Source organism: Dipodomys merriami, unplaced genomic scaffold, assembly GCF_024711535.1.
Source record: "Dipodomys merriami isolate MVZ:Mamm:240054 unplaced genomic scaffold, mDipMer1.0.p SCAF_9, whole genome shotgun sequence".
Taxonomy (NCBI): domain Eukaryota; kingdom Metazoa; phylum Chordata; class Mammalia; order Rodentia; family Heteromyidae; genus Dipodomys; species Dipodomys merriami.
In genome coordinates this window covers 9,387,676-9,411,326 of record NW_027206512.1, presented here as the reverse complement: position 1 = coordinate 9,411,326, position 23,651 = coordinate 9,387,676, and positions in this window count along the sequence as shown.

Below are 23,651 nucleotides of genomic sequence, written 5' to 3'. Positions count from 1 at the left end.
TTCAACTACTTTTAACTTGTTAAAAACATTTCCAGCCTGGTGCTGGTGGTTCATGATATAATCCTAGGTACTCGGTAGGCTAAAATATAAGGATTAAAGTTGGAAGCTAGCCCTGCAGGAAAGTCTATGAGATTCGTATCTCCAAATAACCACAAAAAGCTGGAAATGGAGGTGTGAAAAAGCTAAAGGACATCATAAAGGCCCTGAGTTTATGCCCCAGTACCAACACCAAAACAAAAACAAAAGCCTTAACCTTGTTTGAATCCTAAAGTAATTCATGTACTAGTAAACTTACGGTTTTTATTTTTTCCTCATGTCTACAATATTTTGCTTATTCAATATTTATAAATAAATCACGTTGAGGTATAGACTTAATAAGCCAGCATACTGAAAAATTGCATAAAGCAAGAAATACAAATTCTTTAAAGCATACCACTTTTAATAATACTTGCAATGTACCTTTTAAAAATGTTCAACTTATGTTCATGTTTGATCAACATTGGCTTGATTTCAAGATTTACAAACATTTCTGAGAATCTCTGCATAAGAGATTTTCAATTCTCACTAACTTCTCAACTATGTAAATTATTATTTATCAAATCTGAATCCTTTCAAGTACCTTCTCACAAATACATGTACCTACACTTTACTTTTATGTGAAGCACTAATTTACTCATGCTTACTTACATTCATCCCAAAGTGTCTGTTCTTTTTATTTATTTTTATTCATTTGCTAATATGTTTTGATTTATACATGATTTAAGAAAAAAACCATAAAATGTCAATAGAAAGAACCTTTGAGGAAAGATCTATTTTTTTTCCACAGAACACCCTAGATTTTTATTCTCATTAGTTAGTAATTGATAATAATTTGAGATGATGTAAAGCTATGCCATAGAAAGCTGAAGTAAACAGAAACAATTAAATATTGAAATGACTAATTTCTCCAAAGGGCCCAAAGTGATCTTTGAACTCCTATCTTACTTAAGCTGCAGAATTTGTGACATATTAATAATTTATAGCAGCTTCAGCATATGTTAATAGTAATATTGCATAATACATGATTTAATGGCACCATTTTGTCAAATTCAATAGAGTTGACAATAGCTACGAAAATGTTGAACAGGTGAGATCACCTATAAATTAATAGTGCTTCATATAGAAAATTTTAATTGTCGCAAAAGAAGCTCAAGTTCTCTTAAAAATCAAAAACACACCTGTGGGGTGGTGGTTCATACCTGTAATGCTAGCTACTCAGGAGGCTGATATCTGAGGATCACGGTTCAAAGCCAGCCTAGTCAGAAAACCCTGTGAGACTATTTATTTATTTATAATAAGTTTTTTATTGTGAAAATACTGCACAGAGGGGTTACAATTACATGAGCAAGGTAATGAGTACATTTCTTATAAAGCATTGTTGCCTCCTCCTTTATTTTCCCCTACCATCCCTGCCCTCCCATCTCCACGACTATACTCCCCCACCCCAAAGTTGTAAAGTTTGTTTTTCAACATAAGGTCTTGTACATCTCTTTGTTGCAATGGGTCCACTTGTATCCATATTTAAACAATTTGTTTTTTCCCTTCCCCTCTCCAAATTATACCAACATCAAATACAGTGAAAACGGGGGTTATACCATGGGGGAGGGACATACAAAGCAACAAAAAAATCACCTTATAAATACGTTAGAAACAATAGCAAGAAAGAAACTCTTATCTCCAATAAACCACTCAGAAAACTGGAAGTGCTGCTGTGGCTCAAGTGGTAGAGCACTTGCCTTGAGCTGAAGAGCTGAGGGACAGCGGCTAGGCCCATAATTCAAGCCCCATGAAAACAAGAACACAAAATGTCAATACTTTATGCAATATTTTCTTCACACAACATTTGAATTTGATAGCATTTCCAGTTCTGAAGTTTGCCTTCACTCGCTTGTTCATTTCTTTAGTGTATTCATATAAATAATATATTCTGGGTCTGGTTTTAAGAGTCTAAAGATAAGATAGGCCTCCTAGAAGCTAGAGATGGTTAGAAGACTGAGTACATACACAATGGTAATATATTGAGATGATTAGCGCCTACAAGAGCAGAGATGCTTTCTAGAGATTGGAGAATTCTTCCTGGAGGCATTAGGACATTTTCAGAGTTTAGGAGATGGGAAATACTCACAAGTATACAAGAAATACAAATGAGTCAAGAATGTGGAGCCCACTTCACAAGGATACTGAATGATTATTGGTACTGCCTTAGACCAACACTCAGGAGAGACGGTGGTGGTGGTTTGCTATAATGCTTGTTAGGCAAGAAAGGGTGTTGAGAAGGCCTATTTCCAGAACAAGAAGCAACCTAGAAGTGACATTCCTTGAAAAATCTTTACTCTCATCAAGCCAATTATTTATGGTTTTGTGACTAGCAGCACATTAGAGATTAGAAAAAAATTAGAAATAGGCAAAGGGTCTTGTGGTCAGAGTCTTCATTGAATGAATTATAACAACTACACTGAAAATTCCCTATTGGTGAAGAAAAGAAGGAAGGTAGCACTCTAGGTAGAAGTAGAGTGAACACTGCTGATTTGTGGGATGAGAATTTTTGTAAGGAAGGAACTCATAGAAGGTGAAGCATGATTGTATCAAGCCTGTGACCAAGTCGGGTAAGGAAGGAGGAAAGAGATGAATAATTTATCTAGAAGTTAGTGGTAAAAGAAAGAATGAATATAAAAACAACTTGAAGCTGGGCGCCGGTGGCTCACACCTGTAATTCTAGCTATTAAGGAGGCTGAGATCTGAAGATCACAGTTCAAAGCCCGCCCTGGCAGGAAAGTCCATGAGACTTATCTCCAATAAACCACCAGAAAAATGGAAGTGGCATTGTGGCTAAAGTGGTAGAGTGCTAGCCTTGAGCTGAAGAGCTGAGGGACAGTGCCCAGGCCCAGAGTTCAAGCCCTATGACCAAAAAACAAAACAACAACAAAAACAAAACCAACAACTTGAGGCACAGGTAATTCTGAAAATCATATTTATGGAACTAGAACAGTGAAATCTGTTGAAAGTGTTCTGGGTAGTGATGGTGGAAGAAATTGATCCAGGTGCAGAGTATATATGACTAAAGAACAAAATGCCAATGGTTCACACTGTAATCGTATCTACTCAGGAGGTTAAGGTCTAAGGATCATTGTTCAAAACCAGCGAAGGTAGGAAAGTCCCTGAGACTCTTATCTCCAATTAACCACCAAAAGCTGGATGTGGCACTATGGATCAGGTGGTAGAGCTCCAGCTTTGAATGGAAAAAGCTAAGGAACAGAGCCAGGACCAAGTTTTTCCTTTCTTAGAAATAAAAAGGAGGAAGAGGAAGAGGAGGAAAAGGAGGAGGAAGAGAAGGGGAAAAAATAAGAAGAGAATATACTTCCACTATGTTATTATTTCATAAAGTTTTAGGAAATTTTTTACATTTAATAAGTTGCTACATTTATAAAACTAGATTATTCTTACTAAGAAATTGATACCGTTTCCTCTTTGCTAATTTTGCATATGCTGGCTAGATAATTTTGATGCAGTGTTTCTCCTCTATGCAGTTGGTACCTTTCTGCTCTGTATACCTGCACTTAAGACAGATATTGTGGGATCGGAGATGATAATTATTTACATTACTGTTTACTCCCATGTTATGTTTGCTTTTCACAGTTTATCTGATTTTATGGAATGAAAAGCCAGCTACTTAGAAGGAATTTCCTTTTAAAAGATCAATTATTTCAGGATTCTCAAGGACAGTCCAGAATCCAACTATAGGTTCATGAGAACAAACCAAATTATTCAACATTATGCATGAAAGCTAAGTTTGGTTTGTCATGTGTTCATGAGAAAATGGAATCATCATTCTGCTTTATCTTCCAGAGAAGCTGCTGTAGGAGAAAAAGCTCCTTTTGCTTGCACCAATCACAAAGTGCCAGGAGGTGGCAGTAAAGATCTTCCACCTAGAGGTACAATAATCTTGAGCTGCTATGCTGCTTAAAATGATTTGAAATTACTTTGAAACTTTTCTGGATATCCCTCTTTTTGTTTTGTTAGTGGTAGGGCTTGAACTCTGGGCTTGGGAGCACTGTCCATCTGCTCTTCAGCTCAAGGCTAGTGTAAGGTCCGCTCCTGGATGGCCAGCAGACTCCACCCTCCTCACAGCAAAGTCTCCACCCAGTACCTGCGTTACCTAGGCAACTGGGATACCTGGAAGAGGTCACATCTGCATCCGCTGAGGTCACATCTGAATTTGATGTGGCCACACCTTTCTCCAACCATCCCCTAGATAAGGGCTAGCCCAGGCCCAGACTCTCCCTTTTCTCTCTCTGTTCGTTTCTAGCTCTCTGCTCTCTCTCTGTTCTTACCTCTCTCTTGCTCTTGCTCTTGCTCTTGCTCTTGCTGCTCTTTTCTTGCTCTCTCTGTTCTATTCTAGCTCTCTCTCTGTTCTTTTCTTGCTCTCTCTCTTTCCCAGCCACGTGGAGTGCCAACCTTGCCTGGTCCCAGCAGGTCTACCCCTTACCTGAATACCACGTGAATGCTACTGTTCTTACCCTTCTCTCTGCTCTTTTCTGGCTCTTTTCTCTCTCTCTTTCCTCTCTTCCCAGCTCTCTCTCATTCCCAGGCCTTTCCCAGCCACGTGGAGTGCCAACCTTGCCTGGTCCCAGCAGGTCTACTGAATAAACCTACCCCTTACCTGAATACCACGTGCGTGCTGGTGCAGTTCTTACTCGGCTACCTCTTTTTAAAAACCTAACAGCTAGCACTCTACCTTTTGAGCCACAGGGGCCACTTCCGGTTTTCTGGTGGTTAATTGAAGATAAGAGTCTCAGGGACTTTCCTGCCTGGGCTGGCTTTGAACTGTGATCTTCAGATCTCAGCCTCCTTAATAGCTAGGATTACAGGGGTGAGCCACCAACACCCAGCTCTTTTTTTCTTATACAGAGAAAAATATTTTCTATTAGAAGGTTAGGACTTATTGTAACTAGAAAGGGGTTAATTTTTTTAACACTTAAAAGTTTATCAGTTGTACAAGAGAGTTTCATCTTAACTGTCCATATATGCATACTTTGCACCTTGTTCAGACTAGCCCTGCCCATCACTCTCCCTCATCCCCATCCTCCACCCTATTTTCAAGAAGTTTCTTTGTTTCATTTTTACACAGGTATATTAAGTATGCTTAAAAAAAAACCTTTAAAATAGGCTGCTCACCAATAATTTGTTTCACATTGCCCTAATTCAACTACAATCAATATTAATAATTATAATTATTTTCAATAAAAAAATTTACAAATACATATGAATATTCACAAAATATATAATTTTTATAGCCTTCACAAAATGAATTGTGTTCTTTATATGAGAGTGTTGTGTGTGGGAGGGGTGTGTGTGGGAGGGGTGTGTGTGTGTGTGTGTGTGTGTGTGTGTGTGTGTGTGTGTGTGTGTGCCAATTCTGAGGCTCGAACTCGGGGCCTCAGACTCACAGATTTGATGGTAAATAGCTAGTATACCATTTAAACCATGTCTCAGTCCAGAATATTGCTGGTTAACTGGAGATGTAGTCATGCACATTTTCTTTCTTGGCTGGCTTTGAACTGTGTTCCTTTGATCTAGAGCCTCCTGGATAGGATTATGGGAGTGTGCCACCAGTGCCTGGCCCAGACTGCAATACTGTATGATCCCACAAATTCTATATATTTCAAAATAACTACTGATGGTACATTTGTATTTTTTTCAAGTTTCCATGAGCACTGCTACATAAATGTGATACATTTAGCTACTAAGTTATTACAAAGTCCTAAAAATAGAATCATTAGGTCAAAGTGTATAAGTGTACATCAAAATGTATAAACCATTACTATACTTGATGTCACAAATGCCTTCCAGAAAAACTGATATGACACTCTCCTGTGAATATCATCAGAATGGTTTTACCTAACCTAAATGTAATAAATAATTTTGTACCATAATATGATGTAACATTTTCATATTTTTTCATACTTCATTTTGTGCAACTCATTTAGCCCTTAAAATAATTTTCCATGTCTCTAAATAAAAAACACCCTAGATATAAAATAAAAAGTTATATGCGAATGATTATTTGCTTTCTAAATTGAAATATATGAGGAAAAGGAAAAGGAAACCATTTAAGTGTAACTGGAAAATTCTCTTCTGTGGGTAAAAATAAAACATTTTTAATTTAATGTGGTCTTGTAACTATTATTCCTAGGAACTGTTTAATAGTACTGTGTTGAGGAAATCCATTAGGCTTCAGGAACTAAAAATAATATAAATGGAAGCTCTTCATGTTTAAAACAAGCTATGATGAATGCTAAGACATTACTAAATATTTTATGTAGCTTCAAAGCCTAATCTTGAATTAAACTTCAGGCATTTTATATACATATTCTTTAGCCAATTTTAGAGTAAACTTTGATAAAAATGTGTTATTCTGCAAACTACTTAACCTTAAAACGAACTTTTTAGTTTTTGAATAAATATTAGAAGGTGATGCTTTTATCCTCTGGCCTGAGTCCAGATGGCTGCTTCTCTTTTTATAACAGCATATTTATGCAAGCCATAGCCAACGTTTTTTTCTTTCTCTTATAGATGAAGAAAAATGTGCCCTGTTTTTTTTAATGTTGTTTTCATTTTTTGTTCTCTATATAGAAGTGTTGCCTTTCATTCAATAATAAAAGCCTACAAAATGTTCCCTTTAATAAGTCAGTATTCCATTTGTTAGTTAAGAAAAATTTTCCCTAGTAATTGTCAAGGAACCTGTTTCTTTTTGAGGTTTTCATTTTGATGTTTCTTTTTGAGCTTGATTTTTGTTTTATTTTGAACATTAGAATGCTGTGTGTCTTAGATTTGTGGATGTTGAGAGAAAAAAACAGTACTATCCAAAAAAACATGCAAGTTTTTAGGGCTGGGAATGTGGCTCAGTGGGAGAGTCCATTGCTTGCATGAGGCTCTGGGTTCGATTCCTCAGCACCACATAAGCAGAAAAAGTCAGAAGTGTTGATGTGGCTCAAGTGCTGGAATGCTAGCCTTGAGAATCTGACAGATTTAAAAGAAAAAGAAAAACAAGAAAAACAAAACAAAAATGCAATTTTTTGAGTTTATATTCAAGTCCATTAAAAGTTCAAATCACAAATGAATTGTCATATTGTGTGTGTGTGTGTGTGTGTGTGTGTGTGTGTGTGTGTGTGTGTGTGTGTGTGTGTACCATTCCTGACCTGAGGCTAAAGTCAGACCTGGGTGATGCCCCTGAGCATTTTTTGCTCAAGACTAGCACTTGACCACTTGAACCAAAACTCCACTTTTGCTTGTGTCTTTGTGTGTGTGTGTGTGTGTGTGTGTGTGTGTGTGTGTGTGTGTGTGTGTGTGTGTGTGCATGTGTGCATGTGCATGTGCATGTGTGCATGTGTGCGCACATGTGGTTAATTGGAGATAAAGTCTCATGGACTTTATATGCCCAGACTGGCTTTGAATTGCAATCCTCATATCTCCACCTCCTATGTAGCTAGTACAGGCTTGATGCACCAGCCCCTGGGCAGTAAAGTAATGAAATACCAGCAGATGATAAAATAATGAAATACCTGTTTGTATCCAACCAGTGCCATCTGTCTTTTTTGTTGTCTTAAGGTTTATATTCAAGTGTGCTTTAGACAATTTCCTGTAGACAAATTCAATAATATCTGCTCCATGTAGAGAGTCTCACTGTCTAGTTGAAAATCTGTACTCACTGAGCTTTCACTATGCTATAAACTTACCATCCAGAGCACCATGAGTGTGATAATGTGATCCTTAGTGTGTGACTCAGTCTAACAACAGGAACAAATCTATTAGGATACAGTCACCTAGACTGAACGTATCAGTATAGGAAGAATAGATTTCATTGTTGGACAGCTCAGTACAATTTTTCTTCATGTTTAATGCTTTTTTTCAGGTGGCATACCAAGAAGGTTGAACTCAAACCTTTCCACTTGTTTGAATTGGATGGTGCTCTACCACTTGAGTCATGCATGCTTCCCAACTGGCATTTTACTGGTTAAGTGGAGGCTTGCAGACATTTCTGTCCAGCCTAGCTTCAAACTATTATCTCCAGAGAGATCAGCACCCTGCTAGACAGTTAAATGGAGAAAATACAGATGTATGAAAGTGGAGAAGTGTGGAAGGTACAGAGAAATAGAAGGGATAGGGTTGAGGTATGATAGCTAAGAATAACAGGTAAACTGAAGAAAATGCATTGTTGCAAGAAATATGAATTAGGATATATTCTAGAGCAGAAAAAAACTCTCAGAAGCAAAGCTGGAGTATCAAAGTATCAGAGAATAACATATTTGGAAGAACATTCACACTGTGGTTGTACTTAATAATTTTGTTCTTAACCAATGGGTATGGCTCCTGAATTGTATCAAGGTTTGTTGAAACTCAGTAGAAATCTAACACGTTACTAATTTGACAAATAAAACCACAGATTAGCATGCCATTTTTGTGTCTTTATTTGTCAACTTTTACTATTACCTTAATAAAATTAAGTCCGTGTATCTTGTATTTTTTTCCTTTTAAGTGTTTCTGTGACCAAGTGCTGGTGACTTATACCTGTACTAGTTACTCAGGAGGCTGAGATCTGAGGATAATCATTCAAAGCCCACCAAGGCAGGAAAGAGCCTTATCTCCAATGAACTACTAAAAAGCTGAAGTGGAGCTCTGGCTCAAGTGGTAAAGCACTAGACCTTGAGCACACAAAAGCTCAGAGACAGCACTGAAGCTCTGACCAGCACACATATACATAAACACCAAGAGTAGTGCACAGGCAAACATGCAAACACACACACACACACACACACACACACACACACACACACACACACACACACACGCACGCACGCTTCTGTGCTTAAATACTTTTTCATGTTTTGCTTCGATATCTTCAACTTTAATGTAAATATTGAAAATAGACATTGAAATTTACCATCCCACTGGTATTTTGCTTTCATTTGTCAATTATACTTGAGCTTTTATATCAGAACCTTGCTTGTACACTAATCCTCTCTCTGCCACTTCATAGCTTTGTGATCTTGCACCAGCTTCTCTGAGTATTGGCATCTTGCTTCTGTAAGACAGAAACAAAACTGAGCCCTATCTGACTACTACTGAGAAAAAAAGTCATGGAGATAAACACCATATGTTTATTGCAATGCCTTGCTCAAAGAGGCAATAAATATTTTGGAGTTATGATTATAGTTCTATATGTGATATTTCTTATTTAATATTATATACTTTATCATTAATGCTATGGAATGCATACATATGTTTCAGATAAATTCTTTATACTTCTTACTTGTCTCTTTATACTTTTTTATACTTCTTACTTGTCTCTTTATACTTCTCACTTGTCTCTTGAAAATCAATCAGCCCAGTATTTGTTTGGTGGGAAATGAAGTGAAATTGGCTTAGCTCCCAGTCTCAACTTCTAGTTCTATGGAAATCCTGTTTATTCTCCTGACAAACTCTTATATTTTGTCCAACAATTCATTAGAAGAGCGAGGGTATCATTTCAAGGATAAGAAGCAAATTTTCTTTTGGTAATTATCTTTGATATTGGGGATGTCATTAGAGAAGTCTTTCCTCCTTTGATCCTTTTTTTTTTTAATGTGTTTAAACCAGTGGAAGAGCCAGCCAGAGTCAACACTATTTGGTCAGTGTATGAACTGCATCTTGTGGGAGGGTTGTTCTACCTTGATCAGTAGAGTGAATGAGTTTTCAATAAGCCATACAGCCATAGTATTAAGTATAATATACAGTATAAACACAAAATCTTATAGGATTAGCCACATGTGTTACAAATTCTTTTATGAAAGGAATTCTGTGAGGGATACCTTGAGGTAAATATGCCTTTTAGTCCACCTTTAGATGGTAATCTTGACAGAGTCATCTAAACAGAGAAGACAGATATACACATAGCATGAACATATATATCATAGTGAGCCTAAAGTTTACTACCGATTATGATGGGTATTATCCAATAAAATCAGCTATCTAAAGGTTGCTAATAGGACCATCCTTTATATAATGCTCTAAAAGGTGTTCAGATTAATGTCAGGTGTTAGCTGGTTAGATATTCAATAGTAACCATATCCAAATAACCTTTCACAAAAGATGGTCAGGTGATCACAGCTCATAGATTGTAGAGAGATCAGCACCACTCTATTGCTCTGTTATTCAACAAAACATGAATAAGCAGACTGACAGCATAGGGTTCCTCACTCCCACACTGCTTTCAATCTGTGGCACTGCAGTTGTCCGCTTGGCATCCTCACACACAATGTTTTCCTTAGTGCAGTGCTTGTCACCATGGTGGATGGCTACTAATACTTGAACATGCTTCAGTGATATTCATCTTTCTTTCAAGTGCCCAGGCCTGGCAATCACTACTTTAGTGACATATATCTGCTCTGTTTAAATATGCAATTTTCTGTGCCTACCTTTTAGAGATCTAGAAAGGCTTCCTAATCAAATTGATATAAGGGGGCTGGGAAGGTGGCTCAGTGGTAGAGTGCTTGCCTTGCATGCATGAGGCCCTGGGTTCGATTCCTTAGCACCACATAAGCAAAAAGAAAAAAGCCGGAAGTGGCACTGTGGCTCAAGTGGTAGAGCACTAGCCTTGAGCTGAAGAGCTGAGGGACAGCACCTAGGCCCAGAGTTCAGACCCCACAACCGGACCCCAAAAAAAATTGATATAAGGGATTTTATTTCTCTAAAAGTAGATTACTTAATTGTAGTTACTACTCCAACTTGGACACCTACTGTGGAATCAATACTCACCCATGTCTAGAGATTAAGTACTGCTTACATGGCCTCTTCATGTCTCAAATTCCACCCTTCCCAGTGAAATCAATGAGTATGCGTTGTTGCATTTATAAAGCATCCTTCCTGGCTTGTAGAGAATCTCTGCAGAGCTTTCAAGGACATTGAGGTGCTCTCACTAGCATAGTGAGTAGGCTATGAGGAGCCAGCTCTGGGAATTCTACGGGCATAGAATAGAGTTAGGGGTATAGATGGACAAGTTACACTCCAGAAAGGGGTATAAATGGGCAAGTTACACTCCAGAAAGGTGCCAGTGACTCACACCTGTAATCCTAGCTACTCAGAAAGCTGAGATCTGAAGATCACAGTTCGAAGCCAGGATGCGTGGGAAATTCCACAAGACTCTTATTTATAACAACAAAAAGAAAAGAAAAGAAATTAACATTAAAAAAAGCTGAAATGGAGCTGTGGCTCAAGTGGTAGTGCACTAGCCTTGAGTGAAAAAAAGCCGAGGATAAATATCCAAGTCCTGGGCTGGGAAGGTGGCTCAGTGGTAGAACGCTTGCCTTACATGCCTGAGGCCCTGGGTTCGATTCCTCAGCACCACATAAGCAAAAAGAAAAAAGCCGGAAGTGGTGCTGTGGCTCAAGTGGTAGAGTGCTAGCCTTAAGCTGAAGAGCTGAGGACAGCGCCCAGGCCCAGAGTTCAGGCCCCACGACCAGAACCCCCCCCCAAAAAAAAAAAAATTATCCAAGTCCTGAATTCAATCCCTAGTACTGGAACTGGTACGAAACAAAACAACAACAATGAAAACTTCAGTTTTTGCCTCTCTCTTTAGAAAACATAATAATAAAACTTTTGGGATCTCAAGTTCATTCATATGTCACCTCTGGGACCAGATTTACAAGCAGCTAAGTAAATTATTGGAACTTTTCCTAGATACTTGTGCTAATGCATTAAGAGAGAACTTATGATTAATGCATCTTATTAATAACTTGGCCTGATAGTGTTGGGTTAGTTCCTATCCAGATTAATTAATTCCCTTGGATTCCAGTCCCACAGATCTTCATGTTTGTGTTTTAAAAAAAGGTCAATATGTCATTATTTTCTTATTATGCTCTTTTACTTTTCCTGACATGTGCTTTCTATTTGTTCCTGGGGACATACTGGGATCTGACTCTAAATGGTTCTAGAGATGTGGGGAACATATTTTGAGGAATTTAACAAATTCCTCAAATATCAGCCATAAAAGTTTCCAGGAGAGGGAATCTAATACCCTGAAGTCAAAGTGGGGAAGAATTTCTTCTGGACAGACATGGTATAAATTTGAGGAATAAAAGAAATCAGACTAGCAGGGCACCATTGATTGGTTCATACTTATAAGCCTAGCTACTCAGGAGGTTGAGATCTGATGGCTGCAATTTGAAGCCAACCTGGGCAGGACAATTAGCTTCAACTAACACCAAAAAGCTCAAGTGGTAGAGTACCAGCTTTGAGCAAAAAAGCTCAGAGATAGCATCCAGGCCTTGAGTAATGGCACAGAAAAAAAAAAAAGAAAAACTTCTCTGAATACACCTATATTTCTCTACACCAATTCTTTAGGACTATACTTTCTTAATCACATCTTCATTTTCCCAGGAACTTATTTTTGGTCAGTTATGGGGCATGAATTCTGGGCCTGGGCGCTGTCCCTCAGCTCTTCAGTTCAAGGCAAGTGCTCTACCACTTGAGCCACAGCACCACTTCCACATCTTAACTTTCATGAAAGAGATTTGATCTGATTGTGAATAAAGTTTGCACCACAACTTTGTAAGTAGCATAACAAAATTCAGTTTTCTTTAGTAGACTGTGTCCTTGGGACAAGAAGGAACAATGAAGTCTGTCAGTATAGAAATAGAAGTTCTCTAGTGGGCCTAGTACTACTAGTATTTATAACCACTGAGACCAGATTTCCATTATGAAACCAAGTAAACTATATGATATGTTCCTTGTGTTTGAGCTAGCCATTAAGTAGGAAAACTGGTAGCAAATACTGCAACAGTCAACATTTGGTAAGAAAAGGAGAAATATATGAAAGGGAATTTCTAGGAAGAATGAATACAACACATAGAATTAGGAACTTACAGAATGACACAAAAGCTCAGGGTAGGAAGGGCAGGGAAGCCACTGTTTATATATATATGTACAAGAGTCACCAGGAAGAAGAGTAATCTCTTCTACCTGTAGTACCATCATGCCAGTTCCCAGAGGGCTTATAGAAGCAGGCCAGAAAGCACAAGTTTGCTTTTTCCTTTCTGATTCTGCCTAGGACTTTAAGGGATATACTTATGAACTGGTAGGAATAGAGAAGTCATGTGCGAAGGCACAGTAAGAATTGGGGCTGTTTCTACAAATAAATAGTAAAGAAATGATCATGGGATTTTACTTTTTTCTTGTTCTACATTGTTCATGTCTTCTTTCTTTCCTTTTAAATGTTATCTTTAATAAGGAGTTGCTATTTAACAAAGCAGTTTATGAATACAATATGTGTTAACCAGTGTCACCCTTTTGAACCTTCTTAACTATCTCGTCCCTACTTACTCCTTCCTTTATTCTTCTTAATTTTTTAGGATATACATTTTTAGGCTATACCTTTTTAGGATACACATTTTTGATTGAGGTTACAGAAATTAGGGACACTGAACCATTCTGATGGAAGTTAAAGAGGGATGCCATGAATTAAGTGGAGAATTTTCAAAATAGGATTCACATAATAGGATGTCAGGTAGAAATATCTCTAAAGAGGTTTTGTGAAAGTGTATTTATTTATTTATCATGATATTTAACTCGTTGTACAAAGGAGTTTCAAAGCAGTCAGTTTGAGTACAATGCATCTTGATCAATGTACGATTTTTAAATAAAGAAATGAAGTCCATCTAAGGAATACAGCTCTTATCTGTGTCTATAGGACAATTTGTCATTTATTATGTAGAGTCTCTTTGTCTCTTTCTTATTTCTTTCATTATAAAAGAATACAATAGAGAAGGGGATAAAGTGGGTTGGAAAGTAGAAGAATGGAGAGAGGTAGGCAAAGTGACAGGGAAGTAGAAAGTAGAAGAATGGAGGAAAGCGAGACTCCATGGAGGGCAGGTAGAAGAATAGGCTTAGGAATCATACTCTTTTGTGTTTTTGTCATCTCAGTTCCTAAAACAATTACAACCAGCCTCACCACTGACATATTCTATGATAATTTCTTCAATATAGTTAGATGAGAAGGAGGGAAACTATAGGGTCTAAGTTATCCAAAGGGAACAAAAGTTAGGCATGTCCATTTACATTTACTTGAACATTCTCTAATCTCTGTCCTATAAAAACATTTATATAAGATCACAGAGCCACCTCTGCTGGATAATCCCACTCAACAAATGTAATGTGTGGGCCAATGGTATCTATCTTTATCAACTGGGAAGTTAGAAATTAAGAAGCTTGTAGCCCAGCATGGTGCCTCATATCTGTAATCCTGGCTACATGGTTTGAGGCCAGCTCAGGCAAATGAAAGTTCACTAGATTTCTTCTCAATAGAAAAAGTGGAGTGCAGTTGCATGCACCTGTCAGGCTAGCTCTGGCAGGAAACACTGATACAAAGATCAGAGTCCAGTCCAGCTTAAGTACAAAGTGAAACCCTACCAAAAAAATAACCTTACAAGGTTGACACGAAATGTACTCATTACCTTTCTTATGTAACTGTGTAACTGAAACCCCTTTGTACATCACCTGATGATAAAAAAAGAAAAAATAATACCTGGAACACTAAGGGTGAGGGGCATAGCTCAAGTAGTAGATACCTAACTAGGAAGGGTAAAACCCTGAGTTCGAACCCCAATGCCGCTGTAAGAAAGCAAAGGGAAGAAAATAAATTAGAAGTTTGAATTCTACCTCCTACTGAATCAAAATCTATAAATGTTAACCACTTTCTGGAGAAATTACAAACACCGTTAAGTTTGAGAATTTTTGGTCTTGTCACAAGGAACTGCTTTAGGTTTGCACCGGTGAATTGGTCTAGTATGCATTGTTAAATTATCATTGTTTACCTATAATTGGATGTTAGTCCCAACTGTTCATTCATTAAGATTCATTAAACCCATGCACCTATGGTTTAGGCCTAAATGAATGTTTGGAAGCTCAGTGGTGTTCATTAGTTAAGCACAAAGCCTGAAAACTACAAATCGTGGTCCTCACAAGTCTCCTTGAGTTATATTTAATTTATAAACTTTATTACTGTTTTGTCTTCAAAAGTTCTCACTTGATTGGGCTAGGAAGATGGCTCAGTGGTAGAGCGCTTGCCTTGCATGCCTCTGAGGCCCTGGGTTCGATTCCTCAGCACCACATAAGCAGAAAAAAAAGCCGGAAGTGGCGCTGTGGCTCAAGTGGTAGAGCGCTAGGCTTGAGCTGAAAAGCTGAGGGACAGCGCCCAGGCCCAGAGTTCAGGCCCCACGACCGGACCAAAAAAAAAAAAAAAAAAAAAAGTTCTCACTTGAATGAATTACATGCAAGGTTTTCTTCTAATTGAGATCAAAGTTATGTAACTTAAAACTAACCATTTTAATGTAAGCAATTCAGTGGATCATTCAGAATACTGATACTTTATAATTCCTACCTCTATAGAATTTAAGAACATTTTCATCACTTGACAACAGTTCTTGTACACACTGATACTTGTTCCCCACACCCTCTCTCTCCATTCCTCCCATCCCAGTAACTAATTTCTACTCTGTGGAATGATCTATCCCAGATATTTCACATAGATGAAATCAAACAATGTATGACTTTTGTATATGATTTCCTCCTCCTTGCACATTATCTTTGCATTACCTTTATGGTAGCATGCTTTTTTTAAAAAAAAATGATACTATGCCATAGTATAGGAAGATCACATTGGATTTATCCATTAATCTCTTTCTGGACATTTATGTTGTTTCTACATTTTGGCTGTTGTAAGTGGTGTTCAGATGAACATTTGAATACAAATAAATGATTAAATACCTATTTCCAACTGTCTCATGTATATACAGTAATTTTCTGGGACATAGCATAATTCTGTGTTTAACATTTTCAGGAATCTCAAGTTGTTTTCCTATGCTCTATAAAGGTTCTGATTAGTATATATCTTTGATAGTACTTGCATTATGATTTTTTAATTTATAGATATTCTAGTAGCTATGAATTAGTATCTCATTGTGGTTTTTATTTTATTTTTTCCTAGTAAATAATAATGTTAATTTCACTCCAATTGCCTATTGGAATATCTTCTTTGCTTTTCCCCCTCAAATTTGGTAGGCTGGTGATCTACCTTTTGAGCCATGCCTCCAGGCTTTAAAATATCTTCTTTGGAGGTATGCCTTTTCAAGCCTTTAGCCTATTTTCTGTTTGTACTGTTGTTTAAATTGGGCACTTTGTCTTTGTAGTGTTGAGTACAAAACAAAATTAATTTTAGAACTACCCATAAGGAAGACAATTCAGCTTTATTGTTGATGAAAGCATCATGGATGATGTAGTTTTAATCTTCCTTCTACATTCACAGTGAGATGTAAGACATGGGTTAATCATCCACTTTAATAAAGATTCTTCCTCTTTGGAACTAGCAAATTAGGAGAAACCATCTTCTCACAGAATTTTTTTTTCTGCTTCTCCATTATGGTTTCTGTCATGGACTTGTTTTTTTTGGGGGGGGGTCCAGTCGTGGGGCCCGAACTCTGGGCCTGGGTGCTGTCCCTCAGCTCTTCAGCTCAAGGCTAGGGTACTACCACTTGAGCCCCAGCACCACTTCCGGCTTTTTATTTTTTTCTGCTTATGTGGTGCTGAGGAATCGAACCCAGGGCCTCATGCATACAAGGCAAGCACTCTACCACTGAGCCACCTTCTCAGCCATGTGGACTTGTTTTTGAACAATGGAATGTTACCATATGTGATGCTTGCATTTATTACACTTAAATTAACAATGTTTTGAATCTAATTTCAATAGGTACATTTTCAAAAGTATAAATTCATATTTAACAAGCTTGAACATTATAAGTTGACCAATATTGTCTCTTGGTCTTTTTTTTTTTTTGTCAGTCATGGGGCTTGAACTCTGAGCCTGGGTGCTGTCCCTCAAGCTCTTCGGTTCAAGGTTATCACTCCATCACTTGAGCCACAGTGCCACTTCTGGTTTTCTGGTGGTTTATTGGAGATAAGAGTCTCACAGACTTTCCTTCCTGGGCTGGTTTTGAACTGTGATTCTCAGATCTCAGCCTCCTGAGTAGTTAAGATTACAGGTGTGAGCCACTGGCACCTGGCTTTTGGTTGTCTTTTTATTTCACCAAATATTATTAAATTGCATCCCTCAAAGCATATTATCTATTAGAGACAAGAAAAACATCCCCAAATCTTATCTAAAGCAAAACTAATCTTCAGAAAAATAAAGTAATTTAATTAGAATAATGCCTTTTATTCTGATATTGCTATGTTATTTTGATTCTGTCAACTACATAATTGTAAGATTGTTTCTATTGGATATATTGGATAATTGAGCTGATAATTTTATTTCATCATGTTAGACTCTAGAAGCTCCATCTCATTAAAATTCATCCAAGTTTTGTACATCAACAAATATTTGTTAGAGGAAACAGTTTATAGATATTTATTTAGGGAATTGTAATAAAAATGTTTACAAATCACTGAGTTGTCTTTTCAATTTGGTGCATAGTACTATTAAGTTATTTACTATAGAACCAGTAACAGTAAAATACAGATTAAGTGGAAGTGGTGCTGTGTTTCTAAGTGGTAGAGTGCTAGCCTTGAAAGCAAAGGCTCAGAGATATCGCCCAAGCCCTGAGTTCAAGTCTCATAACAGATATAAAAAACAAATAAACCAAAAAACCCCATAGAAGATTAGGGTTGACTGTTTTCTTACAATTTTATTTAGAAGTTAAAATGAAAGCAAGTCTTTTGGCACACTCAGCTACACATAGATTTTTAACAGTAACAAGAACATAACATTCATATTACATTTTTAGTAAGCTTTGTGAAGTCCAAGTTTCTGTCTTATCTCTCTTATGAAAATTCTACTTTAGAAAGATTAGAAAATAGTCCAATGAGGCAGGCTGCAGCCTATCATCAATTAATGTTAAGAAAAGACAAAGTCTCTGAAAACCAGTGTTACAATATAGGATATACCAGGTTTCAAGTCTTGAACACCAATGTCAACTATACAGTCCCTTTGACTCATTAATTCATTCATTATTGTTAACTCATTAATCCTGTTCCTGCCAGGATGGGGCAGGTCTGATATCATTAATCTTACTGTGAGAATCCATTTACAATATCTATTAAGATATTTAGCAAATCTTCTAGTATGGATGGAAAATTATTATCATAGATAATAGACTCTAGAGACTGCTTTCAGAGAATCCTAGCTGTCCTCTAACAGAACCTGCATTCCTATTAAGAGGAATGGATGACATCTATGACAAAGTTTAAGATGGCATGTACATAAAGTCATCCTTCCTGTGCAAAAATGCATTTAACTGAACCACAGCTTCCTATGTCCTGGAATGTGTGGATAAATAATTAAATACTATCATCTTGGGTCCCAGAATGACTACAACAGTTTGTTTTTATACCAGTAGAGAAGCAGACTATCTGAAACAAGCCACCAACATCCCTTGATACTACATAATTTTATATTCTCTTTTAGATTTCAACTTGCATCTTTGATTGACAATAGATTTGGACATTTGCTTCATACCATATTTTCAAATATTTGCAGGCCAGTTGAATCTCCTCTTCCATGAATTACATGATTATATCCTTTATATTTCCAGTGAGTTTCTTGCTTTTTACCTTGTTGATTTATACTTTTTAGTAAATGTTGCGTATTAATTAAGTTCTTCACACTTCAATAAATAGAGGTCATCTAAGTTTCTGTTTAGGAGGTTCTTGGAAAAGTACATATGAAGTACCATTGACTCAGGAATACAACCTCTTGGGAATCTAGGAAGACAGAGGTCTTAACTGAAGTCTATTTTTCACAGCTGGAAAACTTTAAATTCCAAGAAGCTCTGGAGACTAATCATGTCCTTGCCTTTTCTCAGTCCTTTTGATGGTGCTCCACCCATATCCTTTTAGGAACCCTGTTTATTGCTTTACTTGTGTGTCTCCTGCTTCCTCTTCTTTGAAGTCTCTTCCTCTTTCTAACAGCCAAAACATGAAAATGTTGCCCAGGGGGCAGCCTTTGGTCTGCTGGATTCATTTTTGCTAATGTAGTAGAAGCCAGATTTCTAGAAATTTATGCATCCTCCAGGTAGCCCTTAAAAACTCACTACCTCATTAGAGATTAAGGGAGTCTTAATTCCTTTGTGTCTCATGGGGTAACTCCAGAGGCCCGTCTTTTTTGGGGGGGTCCAGTCGTGGGGCCTGAACCCCTGGCCTGGGCGCTATCCCTCAGCTCTTCAGCTCAAGGCTAGTGCTCTACCACTTGAGCCACAGCACCACTTCCGGCTTTTTTTCTTTTTTGCTTATGTGATGCTGAGGAATTGAATCCAGGGCCTCATGCATGCAAGGCAAGCACTCTACCACTGAACCACCTTCCCAGCCCCTCCTAAATTCTTGACTGCAGAGCAGTCAAGCTAGGTTGGCAACTCATCCCAGCTTGCCTACACCTTTTCCTTTGGTAGCAATGAAATCCCTGAAGGAGACCTTTCCTTTATAAATAAGTTCAAGCAAATTGCAGGGCTTGAAATAGAATCCTAGGCAAATCTGGTTGGGACTTGACTGGTTTTCTGGTCTGCTTTCCTTTCTCTGTCTTGCTTTCCTCCACCCTTACTAGTTTCCGTGTAGAATAATCCTTTTATGGAAGATGTGCATATGAAACATCTCAAGATCAGCTTCTGTGGAAAGTAACTCAAGGATGCTAACTCACCTGTAGTTTACCACCCACCTTTTTGTGACCTGCACTACTAGAGTCTGAGATACTATGGTTCTGTGCTTTCTACTGACAACATCTATCTCTAAGTCTCAAATTCTAAATTCCAAAGAAATGATAATAACCAGATTGATTTGTTAGAGATTTATTAGAGATTTATTTAACTGGATCTTGCTGGAAGGAATATATCTATATACCATATATCTATATCTATATCTATATATGAAAGCTAGCTCTTCTGTGTAGATTTTCTACTATGGCTACCAGAATAATAATGTATTTATTCATGCATTTATCTACTTATTCATTTATTTATTTTGCAGCAATTTTGGGCATTGAACTCCGAGCCTTGTCTATGATAGACTAGCACTATTCTTAATCAACTTCATGTAAATTTTTCAAAAAACTCCATTGTTTTGTGTAGCTATTGGAGAAAATATAATAAAAATGTAGAAGTAGCAAATTCTTATTTTAGAAAAAATATTTTATTTATTACTGCACATTTTGTAACATCACTGAGGCAAGCAGTATATTATAATTTACAGCTTATGAATACATAAGCAATTCGGATTCTATTTATTTTCCTGATATTATCATATTTCACATAAACCACTTGCAGTTTTAGTTGAAGATTTTGCAACCATGAAGCTTGATTTCTTTTTCAGGCCCTACAATTTGCTTGAATTTATTCATAAAAGAACACAAGTCAGCTTGTTATCCTAAAAGTTATTCAAGTATGTCCAATTTGCATTCATACACATTCAATTTAGTTTACTTTCCATCACTCTTTCTGACTTTCTTAAAAGGATTAAGAATGACATGCATATTTTTGGATGCTTCATAGCTGTACTTCCCAGAAAATCTGCTTAATTTAGAAAATGATTATCTTTTTATTTTAAGCCCACTTCCTTTTCCTAGAGAACAGCAAAGATTATAAAGACTTAGACATCTCTAAGGAGCTGGTATATATGTCAAAACTTCCTGATTAAAATGGGCAACTTCTATAGTGTTGAAATATGGATACTGGATTTAAGTAAGTGGATGCCATCTTGGCATCTTGATATTAATTGTAGGTGGAGATTTTCTGAAAACTCTAGAGGTTATAGAGGACTCTCTTTGTCTTTGGATTGCAAAAATGAGTTGTAGGGCTCTAGGAAGCTCCTGCTTCCCCCAGATAATTGGGGTCCTGATTGTCCCTTATTGTCCCCCTGAATAGTTCACTTTGTTAGAGTTAAGGATCCCCACCTATGAATAATCATTTTATTAAGAATAAGTATTTTCACTTTGCCTTCTTATAACCACTTCGTTAAGAATAAGTATATTCACTTTGCTTATGCATAACTACTTTATTAGGAATAAGTATCCTCATATAGCTTGCCTTGTTTTATGTATGACATTTTTGTTAAGGTTGTTAAAAGACTTGGTCTCCACTCCAAGCATGTGTTCTTGTCTTTAAAAGCTGTGTGATAGCTCTGTTCTGGGCTGCTGGTCTTTGAGACAGGAGTACACCATGCAGTTGCCTGCCTTTTAATAAATACTCCAAATTCAACCTTTTGTAATTGTGGCATCTCAGAACGCCGTTAATTGAGGCACCTTACAACAGTGTTGTATAGGAATTCGATTGGGAGATCCAGAAAAACCACATTATTTTTTCTTTTTTTCTGTTATTGTGGGGCTTGAACTCTGGGCCTGAGCTTTGTCCAAGAGCTCTTCAGCTCATGGTAAGCTCTCTGCCACTTGAGCCACAGCGCCACTTCAGGTGTTCTAGTGGTTTATTGGAGATAAGAGTTTCACAGACTTTCCTGCCTGGCTTTGAAACACGATCCTCAGTTCTCAGCCTCCTGAGTAGCTAGGATTACAAGTGTGAGCCACCAGCGCCCAGCAGAAGCCACATTTTGAGAGGTCGAATCAGGAGTCTTTATTAGAAAGCCGGTGACTGTGAGGGGACTTATGTGTGTACCCTCTACCCCCACACCGCAAAATCTGCAGCCTCCAATGCACTTAATACTGTTAGGAAACGGAGACAGATCAACTCTAATGGAGAGTTGAAGAGGGATGCCATGGTGACCTAAGGAGAGTCAGTAGACAGTGCAATGGCAGCAGGGGTCCAGGGACCTAAATAGCGTCGTGGTTAGGGGATAGGGTCACAGGGAGATGAGAGTTCAAACAGAATCTCAGAAGTTCATGGTACAGGTCTGGTAGGTCCCAAGTCCCCACCCAATCTGCTTCTAGTTCAGGCACCTATTACCTAGGGATGGAGATGGGGAAGTGGAATTTCACCACCAGAGATTTTAGAAAGTCACCACCATCCACCAAGAGGCCAAGATGGTGCCAATTAGATCCAGTATCCATATTTCCATAGCATTTAATTTTTGCATATAGAATATTATCTGTATCCTCAGCATGAACATTGAAAATACTTTTAATTTAATAATGTTTTTGATATGTTTTTATCATTTACTTAAGAGCATTAGTATGACTGATGGATAGCCATTTATATCTTTCTACATTTTCTATGTTTTATATTCTACATTTTTCTATGTTGTCAGAAAAACAAAATCAAAAATATTATTTTATCTTAATGAATAATAGCTGTATGAAATAAAAAAGTTTGAAGGCTTCTTTCTGCTCTGAAAACAGATTATAATGCACTATAAAAACCAGTCTTCCATTCAATGTATCCTCTCAAATAAAATGATTTTCATTTTATTTAAACAATTTTGCAAGGCATTGTGACTTATTATATCAGAACTAAATTAATTAGAGACTAAAAGAACTATACAAAGTTATTTAGAAAAAATGGATAAGCCTTTAGCAAACCTGACCAAAAGAAGAGGAGAAATTACAACAATTAAATTTGTTTACTTTTCAATTCTAAACATCTTTATTTTGATTCATTGCTTGTATTTTTTTTTTGTTTGTTTTTTGGCTAGGAAACCCAATGAGGTGAGATCATCTTCTCACTCTTTTCTGTTGAATAATTTGGTCTCAACATAGAGTAATATAATTCCTTGACACAAATCTGGACACTTATCAAAACACTACTGTTGAAATTATAGTATTTATGATTTATCTAACGAGCTAAAACATTAATGAGGAGTGCTTGTGGCAATGGATATCTAGATTATTTTCTAAATAATCAGAAGAGAAAACACAGTTAGAAATGGGGAATATGTATAAAATTTAGATTACTTTTCTATATTTGTTACAGCCAGGCTGTTTGATTTATACTGTCTTCTTCCTAATATTAACAAAGTAGATTGAATACATGTGACTTCTGTAAGGAAACACCCACCTCGCAGACCTAATCTTCGCCCTTGATGGCAGCACCTGTTCAGTAGGTGAGGCACCTCACACTTTCACCCTTCCTCCCCATATAAAAGGGGCCTCCAATAAGCCACACAGTGCCATTTTCTCCCTTTCCTCATGAGAACTTGGCCTTGTCAGCTCTGCTGACAATAAATCTTTTCTTCTACTTGACTTCTGTCTGCATGGTCGTTTGGGTTACTTTCTTTGGGGTTACTTGCTACCTAGGTTACATATTTTTTCCTTCATTTTGGTGGACCCTATCAGGATAGGCTCCCTGGTGGATTTGCTCCCTCTGACAACTGGGAGGGCCCTGCCAGCCACTCTGGGACCTAAACCCATGGTTCTAAGCAGACCCAAAAGACTGCTGAGCTGGTATCATACTGACTGGATGCCTCCTACATGTCCACCAGCAGTTGATCAAGTCCTACCCCCAGGTAAGTGAAGAGTCTAGAGGCTTAGATTTCATTGTGCAGGCTCTGTACCTCTCTCAGGGAGCTTAAGCCACTGCCCCCTCCCAAAAAAACCCAAACTTGACCAAGTATCTAAGCCACATTTCTGAAGGCCTCCATGGCCAAGGGACACCATG